General features: G+C 36.7%; 1 protein-coding gene across 9 annotated transcripts in view; it reads right to left on the reverse strand.

Moving 5' to 3' along the window:
* QTMAN (queuosine-tRNA mannosyltransferase) overlaps positions 1–15,999 on the reverse strand; it is a 389,119-nt gene that overhangs the window by 215,475 nt on the left and 157,645 nt on the right. The window lies entirely within an intron of this gene.

The raw sequence follows: 15,999 nt of genomic DNA on the forward strand, positions 1-15,999 counted from the left end.
CAGGTCACGATCTCGCGGTCCGTGAGTTCGAGCCCCGCGTCGGGCTCTGGGCTGATGGCTCAGAGCCTGGAGCCTGTTTCCGATTCTGTGTCTCCCTCTCTCTCTGCCCCTCCCCCGTTCATGCTCTGTCTCTCTCTGTCCCAAAAATAAATAAAAAACGTTGAAAAAAATTTTAAAAAAAAAAATAAAAAATAAAAAACAACAAATAAGAAAACTGAGGGTCAGCCAGGTGACTCCCCAAACCTCACACAGGTATGACATGGCAAAGTTAGGCTGTAGACACAGATTTTAAAATCTTTGATACAAAAGTTATTTTGAAACTATAAATAAGATCACCCAAAAAATGTGAGGGTAAAAAATAACTGAGTTGTGTACAGACCCACAGGGAAAAAAGAAGATTGCAGAGCAGTAATTATTCAATAGCCCAAGAGATGACCCGGATGCCTAGGACAGTGCTACAGGCCTAGCACTCAACACGTACTCAATGTACCTGTCTCATCAACAGCTAACTGGGAGACAGCACTAACAGGGTCCTTGTATCTGCAGCAGATGATGGATTAATTCTCAAACTTTCCTAAAGCAATCACTTTTCCCAACGAAATTCTTACACAAAATTCCTATACGTAAAATACATAAAAAACACTATTGAGTAAATCAGGAGTAGGTGGGTCTGGAACTTCACCTAACTTAAACTCTTTTCCTTCTCTTCACAACCCTTTCTTTGTACATCTATTATGTAGCTACCCCTAAGACAAACCCATGCAACCCAGAAAAAATACTGGAAATCCTTTAAATTGGTCATAAGGGTGATATAATTTGGGACCTCTGAGTTTGGTATGGAAGAACGGTAGAGAACACTTGGTCTGAACAAATCAAACTAAAATCAACCCCTGCCTGTCTAGACTTGATTTTTAACTAGACTTTCCATTACCATGTTCTTCCACTAGCTGGGGTCTTTCATTAATTCTTTCACGGATATCTCCAGGGCCAACAACTTTCTTCAATTACGACCCACATCGTAATTGGACATCACAAGTGGGACAACCCACTTGGACATCACGATTGTATACCATGGAAATGGCACATTTAATGACTCAATTGCCTGCAGCTTTCTTGCTCCAATAACTGTCACAGAATCTCCCCACTTGCTGCATCTTGTAACTGGCCATGCCACATGACTGCACATATAAGTCAGAGAATATAACAATGGCATAATGTCAGGAGGCTGAAATTACAGAAGTGAATGCCAGATTTGATATCTTAGAAGAAAGCAGTTGTATATTCTAATCATGTTACTGATACCATGTGTGACAAAGAAGGGAAGGATCTGAATGTTCCTAGAGTTGAAAAAAGTGCAAGGATTATTGAGCCCCTTTTAACAGCAGACTTGTGCTGTTGTTCCATTTTTATATAAACTGTAAATGAAAAATTCAGTCCAATTGGAGAGTAAAAACAGTAATCATTATAAAAAACATCCAGCCCAACCAAGTAGCAAAAACAGTAATCATTATAAGATTTTATTATGGCAGTACCTTTATACAAATATGAAGTAATATATAAAGAAAATCACAGGCTGATTCTTGGATAATTTATTCAAGGAGTAAGTTATGAAAATTCATCAATAAGTAGAATAAATGAGGCAACTCAAAGACAGCTCACCATAGATTCTATTTATGCAACTCCAATTTTAATTTAGTCTGTATTGATGGACTCTTTTATTTCATGTGTTACAGTCATGTTAAACTAGACACAACATGCACTGCGTCTACAGCCTACACAGTACAAAGATGTCTGGACGTGACTTTTGCTTCAAGTGATAAACAGTTCAGTTGTAAAAAGGATTTAAGAAATGTAACAGAAATCAGTGAATAAATTGTTTAAGAAGTAACCACATGCGTTAAAATTTCCCTTTTACTCTCTTGCAATCTGTCATTTGTCCTTGGGAAAAATCATGCTGCCATTGTCCTGGGTAGTCTCAGGCCTCTGCAAAAAAGACCACAAGGTAAGAGAAGAGGGATGGGTAGAGGCCTGGGACCAGGACACAGTGCACACCACAGGAGCAGAGCCACAGATTGCACCTGCCATCAAAGACACAGCGACACAAAGGAAAGGGGCATAATTTTCCAAGGGGCATAACTTGGGCAACACATAGGTTGATTCAATGGATAAGGAAGAAGAGTAAGGGAGAAGTCTCATTCAGAAGTCAGGAAGTAACCCTGGAAAATCTTATACAGGTGTCAGACGCCAAATCTGATTAGGAATACTCAAGGGAGAAAACTGGCAGGAACTAAGAGAGGGGTAACAACTCAGAAGGGGCCTACAGCCTGAGGAGGAATCATGCAGGGTAAGAGGGAGACTACGGACAGGAAACCTGGCCATGTCAGCTAATACTGGCAATCAAAGGATGAGAAGAGATGACCAGAGAGCAGGAAAGTGAGGGCCCGAGGCTGACCCTATGGCATCTAGCACTAGAGGGACCCATGGGTGGAGGGTCAACTGACAGAAGGCAGGAATCTAAACATCTGTGCATGTGAATCCAGTGTCTGGGATGGATAAAGCCAACTCTAAGTCACATTATTCAGTGTATCTGTGGCTAAAGATGTGCTCCGTGATGGAGGTTAAGAACGGCTCCGGTACTGTGCAAGACTGAGCCCGCAAGCTCAGGGGGCATTCATGGGCCTGACCATGACTTGGCTAAGGAAAGTCAAGGCTTGAACAGAGATAAGGGTTAAGAGAACAAGAGAAAAGAGAATAACACAAAAATGTCTCTGAATTATAATATGTGAACTTGGTAAAAACTACAAAGCAAACCCAGAATATGAAAAGTAGATTTATCTGAAAGACAAATGAGTACTCTATTTACTTTTACAAAAAAAAAAGAAAAAAAGAATCTTCAATAATATTAAGAATAGAATTAAAGCTTCTTAAAGTACAAAGTTATAAGTATACTATTATTACAATAATGTAAGACTAGATACACAGGAGAAGACTATAAGAAAGACTATAAGGTATAATAGCTGTCAGGTTTATGGATTTTCATATTTTATCTCCAAACATTCTGCCATGTGATTATACATTACTTTTACAATTAAAAAAATGAAAATATTCATAATAAAACTTTTAATAGCAAGCACGCCTAGTACCTTTGAATTATTTGACTAAAATAATTTCTGCTTACAACACATTTCCTGGGTAAAGAGCAAAGTATTTACATATACTATTGCACACTGAAGTCCTTTTGAAACCTCAAAAATTAATAATCCTTACACATAATTTGTATATCACTATAAGGTAAAGTTAACCTAAAGAAACAATTTAAAATTTTCATTTTAAAACATTTTCTTTATTTTTAGATATAGGAAATATGTTCTAATGTCACCTTTATACAGCACTAGGGGAAAATTAAATTTAAAAAATCATTGTAGTGTGTTGTGATGCAAATTATTTAGGAAAAGTGCTGGAGACTGCACTTTTTTAAGTTTATTTATTTCGAGAGAGAGGGGAAGAGAATGAGAATGAGTGGGGGAAGGGTAGAAAGGGAGGGAGAGAGAACCCCAAGTAGGCTCAGTGCGCTCAGTGCAGGGCCTGACGTGGGGCTCGATCTCACAAACTGTGAGATCATGACCTGAGCTGAAATCAAGAGTCAGATGCTTAACGGACTAACCCACCTGGGCACCCCAAGACTGCATGTTTTTAAGGGGCAAGAATCTTGTCACCTCCATGTTTTATAAAATTCCACAATGCATAGATACGCTGTTTACCTGTTACATTCACTAACATTTAAACGAGGATTGTGATAAAGAACATGGATTCTGAAAGGAGCCTACCTGGGAGTACCACTGACTCTTAAGGCAGACTACCCAGGTCTACCACAGAATCTGAGGGCACGCCACACGGGTCTCCCATGGAACCTGAGGGCACGCCACCTGCTCCACCAACTACTGGCTAAGTGATCTTGGGAAAGTTTACTTACCTTCTGTTTGCCTCAGTTTCCTTGTGGGGTAAATGGGGCTAATCACAGTACTCTTCTAATAGGGTGGTGTGAGGCTACGTGAAGTATTTTTGACTTAACGCTTTGCACACTGTAAGCACTCTAAAACCAATGGAGACTACTTGCCATTATTACTGATCAATCCTGTTTTTGGAATAAAATTCCAATTAAATGAGGAGTCAAAGTTCAAAATACTGCACTATTGGTAAGTTTCCTCATTCATCACTCTGTGGTTATTATACTCTTATTTTTGTTTTCATCATACAAGATGTCACTTACCAAAATTATTACTGGAAAACTCTCCTCACAAATGAACAGCATTGGACTTAATTACTCTTGATCTTTAGGCAATAATCGTGTTCTGGGGCCACTGTAGTTAAGTAAGCCCTAGGCTTCCTAGAATCTAGTGAAAGAACATTTTGTCAGTCTTCCTTCCTTCCAAACACAGTGTGTGAGAATCCAATTTGGTTAAATTTTGGATTGCTGGCAATTGTAAGCTCATCTGGGAGTAATTTTTCTCCCTGGATGACTTGAGCTTGAGCTGGGAGAGGAAAAATTAAATTCTTTTTATTGCCAAAATCATTATATGGCCTGCCTTTGAAGTCTTTTGCAAGGAATACAGTGTCCTGTGTCCACTAGCCACCCAATTCTCAGAACTCCAAGTAAATGGTCTATCGATTCAGTTCAAATGATATTTTGATACGCTACTTTGATGCTAAGATTAATTCGGGGGGGGGGGGGGGGGCAACAGGTAACATTTTTAAAAGATTCTCATTAGGTTCATACTTCAGTTTTTGAAGATGTTTCAGGTCAGATCAAAGTTAAGCAAATTAAACAAGGTTAAGAAGAGTTCATTTCACATTTTAGTTTGTGGTAGTTTGTGGTAGTACACACTTAGCACATTCATATTGATTATGACCATGATGCTGATACTAAAGAGAATACCTATTCTTAGAATTTCGGAACTGCTTATTACGCTAATAGCTCCCAGATTTGGGTTTCAAGCCTAGACTTCTCACTCAGCCTTCAGATACTCAACTGTCTGTTGGAAATCACGTGGATAGCCCACTGGCACCTAAAGTCAAAAGATTCAAAACAGAATTCATCACCTAGTCCAATATACATATTCTTCTGCTGTATTTATTATTGCAGCCGAAGGCAGAACCATCCACCAAACCAGAAACCTGAGAGTGATCCCTCCCTTTGCATCACTCTCCCTAAATTTCCATATATAACTTAATGAGTCCTGCCAATTTTATTTTCTGAATATTTCTCACATCTGCCCCTTCAAGTTCATCCTTATTCCCTTTTACCTAGTGAAGCCTGACCTACTACAAAATCCACCTAACTAACTTTCCTCTTTCTAAGCCTGCCTCCCTAACAACTTCATATTCAGCTAGCTGCAGAAGTCATGTATTGAGAATGTAAATCCAGCCAGGTCACTCCCTGTATAAATCGCAAGACCCTTCAATTAGTATATGAAATGTCAACCCACATGGGTCTCCACCCAGATCTACAAGCTCATCTTCTGCCTTGATCTATTTCACAATTATTTACTCACAATTACAAGAGTAATGAAATGACGATGCTTCCTTACTTGAGCCAGGCTTCCTTTCACCTCCATGTCTCTGGTTACTGCTATCCAGTTTACATCGTATGCCACTGTCTCATGCTCCCTTCCTCAAAGCAATCTGCTAATTCCTTTGTATCACTTAAGAAGCAATTTTCATCACCCCTTCGAAAAGGTCTCCTAGATCCTTCTACTAACACCCAAATTGTATTGTGTACTCCTCTTGAGTGTTCCTATATCTTTACACTTACCCAACTGGAATATAACTTTTTAAAAAATTATCTGTCAACTAATCAACAAAGATCTTGGAGGTGAGGGTTTATCTTATTCACTGATCTTCATATCCTCAATTCCTGCCTACTGCTAATTATTTTATTAAGCAATGAATGCGTGCGTGTGTGTGTGTGTGTGTGTGTGTGTGTGTGTGTGTAACCTTTGACTCCTTAACTTTGGTCCCATTATCATATATCAAATTTTTTATATGCACAAAATGAATACAAATCAATAAAAGCAAACATACTGCACGGTATTGTGACAGCATTTGCTTGATAAACAGAAAAAGATGAACAAATTTTCCATTATTTCCTCTTCTGTTCAGTTATGTTAACGTCAAACTGGTTTTGTCTTCTATTTTAATAGTGACTCTAACAATCTTCGGACGCCACAGTGGTTTCCAAGTACCTTGTCGTTCTCTTCACCCTATAGGCTGTGCTTGGGCCATGGCAGACTCCTCGTCACTGTCCCAAGCACACATCTATGCCTCCACCTCTGCATGAAATATCATCCCCTCCCTCTCTCCTGGAAAACACATACTCCCATAAATGTCATGCCTGTCTTGGGCACTTCAAGTCATTTTGTCTAGTTTTTATTTTCATAAATCTTTGTGCAGATCCCTGGCATAGCGTTCCCTTTGTGTTCAGTGTGCTTCCCAGCCTGCACAGTAAGCACCCTTTCCCTTTTCCATGCAAAATGCCTGTGACATAGATGTTCCATAAGGATTAATTTAATGTATTCTAGATAAATTTGTTCGTACTCCTATTCCCATCCATTGGGACTACTGAAAGGATTTGTCTTTAGCCACATGCTCTCCTCCTTAAACAAATATTCCCTATGAAAACTCAATCATCCTTATAGCTTCATGAGTAATCTTCAGAGGCAGATACCCAGCTTTCATATATCACCTGAACTCTAGTCCTCCACTTTCAGCAGCCCACAAAAAATACCTACTTGGAGGCCATGCTATTAATTTAAACTCGGTATACTAATATTGGCCTCATCCATCCCTTATTTCCCCCATCATTCCTTGCCCACCTCACTTCACTCTTTGTGCAAAGAGCATAGTATTATACTAGATCCTGAGGGTAGGGTTGAAGGCATATTTGATTATCCCCTTACTCTTAACTCCTATAATGAAGTATCGCCAAGCTTTGCTAATTTCTACTCTAAATAAGATGCTAAGTTTTGCCTCTTCTCCCCCCGTCCAATGCTGTGTTATCAGTTCGGACCACAAAAATGAAGTACCTTCTTAGATGATTTTCCTGTCTTCAATGCCTTTCTAACATATTGCCTCTATGTTAACCTTACCAAAATACACTTTGACTAATCAATCTGCCAAGCCCTTTGGGAAACTACCTGGCTCTAAAGGAAATGAGAATAAGAGACCAGTTTCGGTTATTATAAAGCAAAACATTAGGTAAATCAATCCTCAAAACCTTCCAAATGAGAGCCCAGTTAATGGGTAGAACTCTGGGTTTCTTGGATTTCAGTCTACTACTTATTTCTTCATTTAAACTGATGGAGTTACTTTCTGAGAAAAGTCTTGGTCCTGCCAGCAGATCCTTCTGCAGCTCAAGGATATAAGCCAGATTTTTACTTTTATAACACAACACCATCTTTGGCAACTACAGAATTAGGAACTGTAGCATATGGATCTTCTTTCAGTCAACACAGAATACCAATACCTCAGACACATGTTAATGACCTAAAGATTATTTGCCCTAATACATACTAAAATATTTATAGATGAAATAATATGACACACAAGATTTACTTCAGAATAACCCAGTGTGGGCGAGGGGAGGATAACATAGAAAGGGTTCACAGATGACAAAAGATTGATCTTGAGTTGATAATTATTGAAGCTGACTGATGGGAACCTACAGCTTTATGACACTACTATCCCTACATTTCTGTTTGAAATTTTTCCATTGAAGGTTAAAATAAATTTGAAATCAAATGCTGTAAAACATTATCAGTATTTACCATCGATAATGGAGCTCTGGCTGATAATTTTCTTCTTTATCTCTAAATATTCTTGTTTTCTAAGATGAAGAAGAATTACTTTAAGAAAATTGTAAAATGCTAACATTTTAAACTATCTTCTCTACATCAATTAAGCCTCTTCTTACCCAACTAATATTTGAAAGGGATATGTTAGTTATTCATTGAGTCACCTGAAACTTTATCATTTTATCAAAAGAATCATTAAGCTATGTCCCTATACTATTTTATTCTAGGACTCAGTAGAACTCTCTGCGCTAGAAAAAGTATTAGCTTCTTCTTGCTTTTCACTGAGAGATGTTCCATGAATTAATGTAACAGAAAACCGACACACATTTTTTTAGGAAGTGCTGTCAAAAAATATCCATTATTATAGTCAATGCCCCTTATAATAAAGATCTACCTAATGAAGTCCACTTAGAAGTATGATTTTTAAAATTAGAATCACCTGATTGAAAAAAAATCCTGATGCCTAAGCCACACCTAAGACCAATTAAATTAGAATCAGAGGCGGTGAGATTTAAGCATCAGTACTTTTTAAAGTTCCTAAGTGATTTTAATGTGCAGCCAAGGATGAGAGATATTGTTTTAAAACTATATAAATCAGTGATATTCTGTTGATTTTTTTCTTATGGAAATTGTTGAGCACACACAAAACTAACAGTTTAATAAGTCCCATGTAACCAACACACAACTTCAACAGCTATCAATATTTTTTTTTAATTTTTTTTCAACGTTTTTATTTATTTTTGGGACAGAGAGAGACAAGGCACGAACGGGGGAGGGGAAGAGAGAGAGGGAGACACAGAATCGGAAACAGGCTCCAGGCTCCGAGCCATCAGCCCAGAGCCCGACGCGGGGCTCGAACTCACGGACCGCGAGATCGTGACCTGGCTGAAGTCGGACGCTTAACCGACTGCAACAGCTATCGATATTTTTGCTAAGGTTGGTTCAACTATTCCTCCCACTTTATTTTTATTTATTTATTTTTTGCTGAAATATTTTAAAGCAAATGTCAGACATACAATCACTTCATCTTTCAGTACTTTGGTATGCAAACATTGTTTCTCATGATTAACTGACTTAATTCCTTTTTATTAGACAACAAGAGGCTTTGATGAGCTTAGATTTTTGTTCAAATGGATTAAGTTTCCTTAAATTAGAACTTCCAAAATAGCTATGTTTCCTGTATTCCTTTGCTATAACTTGGATTTTTATTTTTGCTTTTGTTTTAATGGTTTTCGGTTATATTGTATATGTGCATTTTAATGAAAGCCAGATCTTCTTTGATTGCACGGGTTTTAAACATATCCTCATATTACTGTCCTCTCAAGATTATATACAGTATCTACTCTGCCTGTTATATCATGTCAAATCCCTGTTTGACTTCATTAACAGTATTTTTCTTCATTATAAAAGTAATATATTTTCATTATAGAATAATTTGAAAAACACAGAAATAGAAAAAGAGAAGAATAAAATCACTTACAATTCTACAACCTATATGTAACAATCTTTTACATTCTGGATATTTAATCCTAGTGTCCTCTTACATATACAAACACATTTTACAAAATTGAGATGTACTATATGTATCGTTACCATAATATAATTTTTACTTAACGTTTTCATGAGTTTATTCCCAAGTCTTTAAATCTTTAAAAACATGATATTTAAGGGCTGTGGAATTAATATTCCAGCATATGTATGTCTCATGATTTACTAAACTAGTCCCCTATTACTGGATAGTTGGATTACTTTCCAGGGATTACGTATGATGCTTTGTTGATAATTCTAATCATGCCTTTGTCAAGAACAGTAAAGGGTCTAAGATTTTGCCCTACCTGTAAGTTAACAAGTTAGCCTGCCCCCATTTCCTGGATGCTGGCAGCAGACATGACACCCCTGGGTCAGACAAAGGACTTATTGCTTAGGACAAAGTAGCGTGAGCTTCATTTCACATCGGTTCTCCTTGGCCTCCAAGGAGCATGAGGATAATGTGGAGAGGCCCAGATGGATGATGCACAGAGAATGGGTTAGCATCATAGCTAAGGAACCCTGATCTTAGGAAACCCAATCTTCCATAATGAGCTGCAAGCAAAGTTGCCAAACTTTGCTCCATAGGGAGACGTTATTATACTGGTCAATAAATAAAACAAGCTATCTGATCAGAAGGGAGATACTATCTCCTCAAAACTATATGCCAATGCTGTTATGCCATACAAACCTCCCTCAAAAAGACAGTCCAGAACAATAAGGCATTTAACTCCTGCTTGCAAGACATACAGAAAGGTGAAGCCCATAAAAAATTGTCTCCCAAATTCCTTAGGACAAATATTTAGTATGATTACTGAAATTCCTGATACAATATAGTACCTTCAAACTATTGTCTAAAAAGACTGAACTGCTTTATACTCATGTGGATAACATATGAATGCCTCTTGCCTCCCTTTCAAAAGCTTCCATGACTTTAACCTTCTTAACTTCTCCTATTTTACTGTCCCCACAAAATACTTCCCATTAATTAGAGGCAGAATAGCGTAAGTGACTAAGGAGAGAGACTCTGGGGCCAGAAAGCCTGAGTTTATTTATTTATTTTTCCCTTTCCATTTCTTTTTTTTTTCTTTAAATATGAAATTCATTGTCAAATTGGTTTCCATACAACACCCAGTGTTCACCCCAACAGGTGCCCTCCTCAATACCCATCACCCACCCTCTCCTCCCTCCCACCCCCCATCAACCCTCAGTTTGTTCTCAGTTTTTAAGAGTCTCTTATGTTTTGGCTCCCTTCCTCTCTAACCTCTTTTTTTTTTTTTTTCCCTTCCCCTCCCCCTTGGTCTTCTGTTAAGTTTCTCAGGATCCACATAAGAGTGAAAACATATGGTATCTGTCTTTCTCTGAATGACTTATTTCACTTAGCATCACACTCTCCAGTTCCATCCACATTGCTACAAAAGGCCAAGTTTCATTCTTTCTCATTGCCACGTAGTATTCCATTGTGTATATAAACCACAATTTCTTTATCCATTCATCAGTTGATGGACATTTAGGCTCTTTCCATAATTTAGCTATTGTTGAAAGTGCTGCTATAAACATTGGGGTACAAGTGCCCCTATAGAAAGCCTGAGTTTAAATGGCAGTATGACTATTTACTAGATGGGAGCTTTGGAATGAGTTGCTTAATAAATTTGTTTCTCAGTTTTTTCAACTCAAAAGTGAAGACAATAAACACCTCAGTAACTATTAATACAATTATGAAATATGTTAATACATGGAGAGCACTTCATAAACGCTATGTAACGACATGCTATTCTCTTGTCTGGCTGCTCTTCCATATATGTCCATCCCAGGCCTACTCATTCTTCGAAGCTGAGTAGGATACCAATGCCTCCATGAAAACAAATGATTTTTCCAGCTCTGAACTCCAAGTTGTACCACATACCTCCAGACCTTTTCATTGCGTATGACATTCAGGGGTCTAGATGAAACAGATGTCTTTTGCTTCTAATGTTTCAAGGCTTTTTCAACTAACGACAGTATTATAAGGCTTCTAGTATTTACCAAAATCTCTAACCTTCTTGACCCCACTGGTATCAAAATCATGTGGCCCAAACTCTGATCACTGCAAATGAAAATCTTTATATATCAATTATGCAAAAAACTGAAGTGATTTTTTTTCAAGAGTGAATCAATAACTTTCTTGGTGTTGATAAGCAGTCAATTGAAACAGTGCTGGACATTTCAATAGTTGAATGAAATATTTTAAGCAAAATGTTTCCTGTATCATACATCAAGATAGTAGAAATCACAGGCAGTCAAACTGCTAGAGCAATATTAAAATTCACCGTGATAAAGGTGGCACCAAATTAAACAAGGTCTAAAATTAATAAAGTGGGAGACCAAATAGTTTGTGGAATAGAACCATTACACTGGGACAAAAACCAGGTTAAAAATATAGAAAACTTGCAATTTCCTAAAATAAAAACATGTACTTCAAGGAAGTATCTCCATTGTAGCAGGCATTCTGAAAACAAGAACCACAGTTATTTTTAACACAAAGTTAAAAAATGACATTGTGATTCTAAAAAAAATACCTTAGAATTTTACTTGCCCCCAGAATTTTCACATATTTTATTATATATAATATAAAATTAAATATTAGAAAAACCTTATGAGATGGAAAGCACAAATATTATTTTTTTTCTTCCACACACACATACAGAAACAAGAGTTGAGACCCATAGTCACAAAATTAAAATATTTTTGAAATGAAAGATCAGTTGTATGTAAAATGTTGAAAACCATACTAAATATCATTTTAAATAATTTAAATTACTTAAAGTAAATTTATTTTATGTTATTTAAATAATTTAAATCATTACAATTTAAATTTTTTACATACTATTCTCAATTAAATATAACATATGCAAGTTATTAGGACTTCTTAAGCCCTGTTAAAAAGTTCTCTTATAAAGGAAAAGAGTGGTGCATGAAAATATTCAAAAGAACTAAGATATACATTTTTTATTTGACTGCCATCACCCACAAGTAAAGCAGGAATGCACAAATATATACACACATCAGCCCAGATTTGGAGGAAACAATGGATGTATACTCGTGACTAAGATTTTGACCCAGGAGGAACTGAAAATGTTATGGAAGTAGCATTGGGAGAAAAATACATAGTGCCAAAAATGACAAAGTTTCTTGCTTGCTTCCTCTTCTCCTCTCAACTCTTACTTTTCTCTCTTGGGTAAAACCCTGTATTTTACCTTTGGGTTTTTCTGCTTTTGTTTTGTTGTTGTTGTTTTTACTTCTTACAAATGCATTAGTTTTATATATATAATATACCTATATCTATTCAACATACTGCAAAACATCACCAAAATAAGTCTAGTTAATGTCCATTACTATACGTAATTACAGTTTTGTCTTCTTATGATCTTTTAAGATCTACTCTCTTAGCAACTTTCAAATACACAATACAGTATTATTAACTATAGTCATGATGCTGTACATTACATCCCCAGGACTTATTTGTTTTATTTTCACCACGTTTGTTACCATTCTTTTGAGTGATATTTTTGCTGGGTATAGAATTCTAGGTTGCCAGTTTCAGGTTTTCTTTCTGGGTTTTGAAGATGTTGCTCCACTACCTTCTCCTGTGCAATGTTTCCATAAGAAATGTGCTGCTGGGTTTAACTTTGTTCTTCTAAAGTAATTTGTTATTGCTGTTCTTTTTTTAAATTCAGTTGCTTTTAAGACATTCTCCTAAACACTACTATAGACAACAGACTCTACAGTGGCCCTCATGATCTCACCTCCTTGTACTCATGGCCTGTGTAACCCACCCTCCAACCTTGAGTGTAGGCAGGACCAACCACTTGCTCTAAAGAACAGAATACAGCAAAGGTGACAGGGCATATATGCTTCTATTACATATGATTTTACCACCTTGCATTTCAAGGTGACTCTCCCTTTCTGGGTTCACAGACATAAGCAGACATGTTAGGATGACCTACATACCAGGGAATGAGGGTGGCCCCTTGGCAACAGCAAGCAAGAAACTGAAACCCTCAGTCTAACAGCTGACAAGAAGATGAATGGTACCAACAAACATGTGAGCTTGGCAGTGGATCCTTCTCCAGTTGAGCCTCAGTTGAGACCACAGCCGTGACTGAATCATGAGGTTTTCCAGTCTGGCTGGTGGGAATAGGTACTATTTCTGGCCTTTTGTGAGCAATGGGCATTATCTTGTTTTGTTTTGTTTGTTTTAATGTTTATTTTAGAGAGAGTATGTGGGTGCGTACACACACACGAGTGGGGGAGGTACAGGGAGAGAGCAGGGAACAGAGGATTTGAAGAAAGCTCTGCACTGACAATAGAGAGCCCAAAGAGGGCCTCAAACTCACCAACCATGAGATCATGACCTGGGCCGAAATCAGAGGCTTAACCGACTGAGCCACGCTAGTGCCCTGCCACTATTGTTTTTAATCCTCTCAAATGGGTCTTTCTCTGGCCTTCAGTTTCCTAACATACATGAACTGATCTGTACTCAGATGAATGCTCAATGGGGATGCTCTATAGACCTCCAGAGTTCTGTCTTCCAGCAGCTTTCTTTATTCTAGTATTCTGAGTGTGCTGTTTGTTTGTTTTCCCCTATCTAGATTCTTACCTCCATCTCCTCAATTCCATAGGTCTACTAGTCTTTCCTGGGATTCCTTTTATTTGCATCAGGGCTCAGAAACTCTTTCAAGGCAAAAAGTTTGGGAAATAAGAGTGCCCACCTCATCTAATTGGCTTGTCTCAGGGATCACGGCCTGGTTGATGCTACATCTTGAATGGTTTCACATATTTTGTCCACATTTTCTTTGTTTCAGAGGGAAAAGCAAATCTAGTTGTTATTTCATATTGGTTGAAAGCAGAAGTCTTCCAACAAATATGTTTAGCTATAGAACCAAAACCAAACCAATGCAGGAATTAGGGTAGCCAAATAGAACATAAAAGGTGTTTGTTCTGGCTATGAAATATAATACAACTGTTGGAGGAAAAGTAAAAGAAATTTGGGAAGTAGAAGAGATTGCCTATTGCCTTTACCATAATAGCTGGTAATCGTCAGATACTATTGAAAGATTACAAATCAAACAATAGAAGTATATGCATATTTAAAGAATATATAGGTAAAAAAATGAGAAAAATAATGTTGATTGAAATCAGATGGTAGAGAAAGAGCAATGGATAAGTGGGAACACATTAATTTTATCATCATTTATTACAAAGAATTAATAGATACTAACTCAAAAATTAGTGAACTTAGGGTATCATAGAAAGTCTTAATTATGAAGGTAACCAATAAGAAAAAAAAAAGAAAGCCTTCTTAAACATCAAAAGAACTACACACACACACACACACACACACACACACACACACACACACACCAGTGGAAGTAGAGAATCTAAAAAACAAATAAAAACAGATTTTCCTAATAGGGAAAGCTGCCCCCCCCCCAAGAAAATCCACCACTATCATTACAACCACTGCCACCATTCCACCCCAAAAGAGATACTAAGCTTGCACAATATCACAGGGGAATGCTAGCAAATTTTTAAAGAGCAGAAAAGTCCATTTCTTTTTAAGCTGGTATTAATAGGGGGTGAGGAACTTCAAAATTATTTTATTTTTCTGAAGTAAGTGTAACAAAACCAATCTCACTTCTAAATAAATAAATCTTGAATAAAATATTAGCAAACAGAACTTAACAACAAGATATGAAGACAGTAAAACATCATGAACAAGTGATCTTCTTCGTCAACACACAAGCATGGTTCAATATTAGTAAATCAATAAGATTCATCACTTCAACAGCTCTAAAGAGAAAAAGCAATCGCATAATCATGACTAGGCATTTAACAAATTTAACAACTATTCATGATTTCTTAATCCAATAAAATTGCTATTCTTAAAATAGGAATACATAATTTTTTTCACTATAATAAAATATGTTCAGTTCAATTCAAAAGCCAGCCTCATACTTAAGATGAAACTTTAAAGTCAGATACAAGACAAAATACTTACTGTCACCAGTACTATTTAGCATTGTGCTGCAGGAACCAGATGACAGAATTAGACAGGAGAAAAAAAAATTGAAAGGAAAAATAATGGGAAAGAAATAAGTAAATTTTTTAAAAAGGAAAAAAAATGAACATATCAGTATTTGTGGTCAAGATTAGAAAGCTTAAGACCATCAACCAAAACCCTATCTCTCACAAAGAATTAGAGAATTTGGTAAGCTTACAGATTACAAAATTAGTATGTTTTTAAATTATTAAAATACTAAAAATATTATGTTTTGTGATATATATGTATATATATATACATATATACGGCAAGCATTTAAGAAGAGATTGAATAAGCAGTAGTACATACATATATAGGTAAAATTTCTAAGAATAAATTTAAGAAATGGGTAAGAGCTCTAAGAAGAAAATGTCAAAGTGTTACTGGAAGAATCCCAAAGATGACTCGAATAAATGAAAAGCAGTACCACTACTTCAGATAGGAAGAGTTAACATAAATAGACATCAATTCTCTTTGAGTCTGTTTATCACAATTTTTAAAAGGTTGTTTTTGCTTATTTTAAACTGGACAAACGGATCC

The sequence above is a fragment of the Herpailurus yagouaroundi genome, unplaced genomic scaffold, assembly GCF_014898765.1.
Source record: "Herpailurus yagouaroundi ecotype Mexico unplaced genomic scaffold, PumYag 140, whole genome shotgun sequence".
NCBI lineage: Eukaryota > Metazoa > Chordata > Mammalia > Carnivora > Felidae > Herpailurus > Herpailurus yagouaroundi.